The sequence below is a fragment of the Camelina sativa genome, chromosome 5 (assembly GCF_030686135.1).
Source record: "Camelina sativa cultivar CO46 ecotype springtype chromosome 5, ASM3068613v1".
Lineage (NCBI taxonomy): Eukaryota > Viridiplantae > Streptophyta > Magnoliopsida > Brassicales > Brassicaceae > Camelina > Camelina sativa.
The window spans coordinates 5,471,477-5,476,246 of record NC_141884.1 but is presented as its reverse complement, the minus strand read 5'-3'; the positions used below and the strand labels follow the sequence as shown (position 1 = coordinate 5,476,246).

Below are 4,770 nucleotides of genomic sequence, written 5' to 3'. Positions count from 1 at the left end.
ACCGATATGATGTTAACTTGAGCCCCAGAGTCGATGCTACTTACGGAGATACTCTCGACTGGGATTACCCGACGTAGGTCCGGGTCTGAGGTTGATGCTAAGACGGCCAGAGCGTCTGCAGGTGCGTTGGCGCTTCGAGGTATCTTGTCGATCACGAAATGGTCGAAACCCTTTGCTAGCTCCTTTACTATCTTTAGATATGCGTCCATGCGGCCGCACTTGGTACCGTACTCTCCATTGTACTGGTTTGCGACGAGCTGGGAATCGCAGTAGGCATGAAGCCTTTTTACGCCGATCCCTGCTGCAAGCCGCATTCCGGCAAGTAAAGCTTCATACTCTGACTCATTGTTTGTTGCGTTGAAGTTGAGGCGGAACGACTGCTCAACAACTTCTCCGGTCGGGGATGTTAGGCGAATCCCAATTCCTTAACCATGCTGCGATGAGGCTCCGTCGACGTACAGATACCAGTTCTCGTCGCTTGAGCTGGGAGAGGTGAAATGTTGGGGCAGTTCGACAATGAAATCTGCCAATACTTGAGACTTCATGCAAGTTCGGCCCAGATATTCGATATCGTACTCACTTAATTCGACTGCCCACTTCGCCATGCGACCTGATTGTCCCGGGCTATGCAAAATTTGACGCAGAGGTTGGTTCGTCAGGACCGCGATTGTATGTGATTGGAAATAGGGTCTGAGCTTGCGAGCTGAAACTACCACGGCGTATGCTATTTTTTCCAGGTTCGGGTAACGCAACTCAGCCCCGTCGAGAGTCTTGCTGACGTAGAAGATTGGCTTTTGTTCGCCTCGGTCGTCTCTGACTAATACTCCGCTAACTGCCGATCCCGAAACGGCGATATATAGGTAAAGCTTTTCTCCTTCCTCAGGCTTTGAAAGTATGGGAGGGGTGGTTAAATAAGTTTTTAACTCGACGAAAGCCTGCTCGCATTCGGTGGTCCATTCGTACGCTTTGTTCGTCGATCGCAGCAATTGGTAGAACGGCAAGCTTTTATCGGTTGACCGTGAAATGAATCGGTTTAAAGCTGCTATCCTGCCGGTTAGGCGCTGGACTTCGCGCTTGTTTCGCGGCGAGGGCATGTCGAGTATGGCTTTTATTTGCTTCGGGTTTGCCTCTATTCCCCTTTTTGTGACTATATACCCTAGGAATTCTCCTGACGTCACACCGAATGAGCATTTTGCCGGGTTGAGCTTCATGTTATACTTATTCAGGGTTTGAAAACACTTTCGCAGGTGCTCGACGTGATCGTTTGCGTTTGCGGATTTGACTAATATGTCGTCGATGTACACCTCCATAGTTATTCCTAACTGGTCTGTAAACATCTTATTGACAAGACGTTGATAGGTGGCTCCCGCGTTTTTCAAACCGAACGGCATTACTTTGTAGCAGAACGTGCCTTGATCTGTGATAAAGGCGGTTTTTTCGCGGTCGTCGGTGTGCATCAAGATTTGGTTATATCCTGAGAAGGCATCCATGAAGGAGAGCAATGCGTTGCCCGCCGTGGCCTCGACGAGCCTCTCTATATGCGGTAGCGGGTAGCTATCCTTGGGGCAGGCTTTATTGAGATCCGTGAAGTCGATGCAGACTCTGTTCTTCCCATTTTTCTTTTTAACCACCACCGGGTTTGCTAGCCACTCCGGATACTTGACCTCCATGATTGACCCAGCGTCTAACAATTTTTTGACCTCGTCATTTACCGCTTTAGACCGTTCGGGTCCGAGTTTCCGCCGCTTCTGCTTGACGGGTTTATAAGTGGGATCGACGTTAAGTTCATGACTTGTGACGTCCATGCTGATTCCGACCATATCGTCAAAAGACCAGGCAAAGGTGGAAGCGTTGTCCTTCAAGAATTGAACCAGTTCGATTCTTATGGCCGGGTCGAGATCAGCACCGATCCCAACGCACCGCTTTGGGTCACTCTCGTCGATATTGACTTCGTCAAGCAGGTGGTGACTCGGAATTTCCTCGGGGCTAGGTGCTGGCGGCGCGCCTAGCGCTTGCTGTGATTGCTATAAATCAGCGGCCTTCCGTAACTTGCATTCGATCACGAAACAGTTCCTAGCGTCTGACTGATTACCCTTGATTGTGAATATCTGGCCGGACAGAGGAAACTTCACACACTGATGATAAGTGGATGGGACGGCCTGCATGTCGTGAATCCAGGGAGATCCAAGAATGATGTTATAAACAGCCGGCTTGTCGACCACAACAAACTTGTGCCACGAGGGTATGCCGGATACGTAAATTGGCAACTTGATTGTGCCGGACGTCATCATGTAATTTCCGTCGAACCCGGTGAGTGGTCGGATCGATGGTTTGATTTCTCTATTATTGACCTCCATTTTGTCGAGGACGTCCCGGAAGATTACATTGACGGAGCTTCCCGTGTCGATCATGATTCTTGTTACTTCGCTCTCTCCAACGTGTAGTTCGATGACGAGAGGGTCGTTGTGCGGGAAGTTGACTCCAGCCAAGTCGTTTGCTGTGAATGTGATCGGAGGCACAAAGGGTGGGACTTTAACTGGCCAGACCGCAGCTGTTCCGGCCCTCACATAGTCGCGGATTGACCGCACGGAATCTCTACATGCTGTCAATCCTCCCATTATCATGTCGACGCGGCGACGGGGCGGCCATTGGGTCGCTGTTGGGTCGGCGTAGAGGGTGTAAGTGCCGAACTCCGTTGGGAATTTGACACATTGATGGAAGATGGAAACCACAGCTTTCATTTTATGGAGCCAGGGCGTCCCAAGGATAGCGTTATACGCGCTTGGACGGTCGACGACTGCGAAGTCAAAGAGGTGGACCGTACCACCGACCCTCATTGGGAGCATGACCGTTCCTAAAGAGGTAAGAGAGCATCCATCGAAACCAGTCAATGTTTGTACTTCGGGCATGGTCAAGTGCAGGTCGACTTTTATCTGTGGGAGTGCTCTCCGGAAGATGACGTTAACGGAGCTTCCTGTATCGACCAACACATCCGGGACTAAGCAATCGCCGATGTTTATTTCAACAACGACAGGTCCCGCGGGCGAAGTCCGATGCTCGGCAGTGTCCTCTTCTCCGAACATGATCGGAGAGTATGATCGGCATATAGGTGTCCTGCCGGGCAACCAATCGCGTTCGGCTCTCTCGACGTCATGAACGGGATATAAGGCGCGAGGCCAGTTAGGATCGTACGGTAGGCTTCCTCTTATGACGTTAATTCTACGGCGGGCGGGAGGTGGTGGTGCGTCAGCCGGTCGGTTTTCTTGTCCTCCCACCTGGTTGCCAGCTGCGGGCTGGTTATTCGGCGCTGGTCCATTGTTGAAATGGTTATTTGGACCACGTCCTTGATGTCCATGGCGTCCTCGACCTCGGCCTCGCGGGGCATTACTCTTGTACTGACGTAATTCCACTTTGACCTCGCCGTTGAGGTATTTGCCCAGCAGCGCGTTTTGTAAGTGTCTGCAAGACTGTGTAGAGTGTCCGGTGTATTCGTGTAACTCACAATACAAGTTATGGTCGGGCTCCTCTCTTGCCCCTTTTGGTGGGGTCGTCGGTACTATAGCTGTCGGGCTGACTACGGGGGTTGGCGGGGCGTCATTGACGAGGTACGTTGCGCCGCGCTTCTTACTGTCTGCGAGGTACTCTTTGTCGAGGTGTTGACGCGGTTCGTGGTATACCTCTTTTGCTTTGCCGGTTGGCACTTGAATTCCGGTAGAAGCACGCTTTTTGTCGTAGATGATTTTTTCTTCTTCCAGTTCTATGTGGACTCCCGCTCGATGGAGGGCATCTTGGAAAGTTGGGAATCTGTTCAACTTGAGATCCTTTCGGAACGTCGATTCGTACCATAGGGCCTTGTGAAGGGCTGCAAGCGAAACGCTATGGGGTGCTTTTACCTGTGTGGCAATCTTTTTGAACCTATCCATGAATGTTCGCAACGGCTCATGTTCCCCTTGCTCGATATTGTGGAGATCGGCGATTGTCGCGGTGGGGACGGCTAATATCGAGTATTGTTTCAAGAAAGTTAGCGAGAGTGTACGGAAGCTGTCGATTGAGTCAGGCGGCAAGGAGGAGAACCAGCCAAGGGCGTCGCCACTCAGGTTTTCGATGAACAGCTGACATTTTCCAGCGTCTAGCTCTTCCGGGGAAAACTCGCAACGATGGATTGCAATCTCGAAGGATGTCAAATGGTGAGTTGGGTCCGAATCTCCCTTATACGGAGGTAGGTGCTTTATTTTGCAATCGGGGCGGACGACAACCCGACGGATTCGCGCAGTAAATGGAGTTTTTTGGGACTGCTCCAACATATGGTCTACATCAGGTGCCGCGCTGGTTGCTTGGTGGAACTTGCTTGTGACGTCCTTCATTTGACTTTTGAGTTCGGCCAATTCCCCGCTCTGGTTCTGGTCGGCGCTATTGGGATCGGCTCTATTGGTGCCGCCTGGATGTTCGGCATTTTCTTGTAGTTTTGCACAGACGCTAGAGAGAGTGGCGAATCGTTCCTCTGTCTTTCTGTCCTGGGCGTCGATTTTTTCCAGGATGCTTCGCATTAGTGCTCCTACGTCGAGGGCGCTGGTGCCTTCTCTGATCGAGCCGTTCGGCGTTGTCGGGGGCCGGGTCGGAGGTATTGGGAGCTCCTCTTGGGCCTGCTGGATGCGGTCCGGCGTGTCCGCCACATAGCCGTCGCTGCCCGTTGTTTCTCTTTCTGCCATTGCTCGAAATGTCTTTCGTCGATGTTGGACTTTCTTCCAAAGCCTTCCTTGTTTGTTTCCC

General features: G+C 51.6%; 1 pseudogene; it reads right to left on the bottom strand.

Moving 5' to 3' along the window:
• Positions 1–425: 425 nt before the first annotated feature.
• Positions 426–4,442, bottom strand: LOC147943283 (uncharacterized; annotated as a pseudogene).
• Between the last annotated feature and the right edge of the window lie 328 nt (positions 4,443–4,770).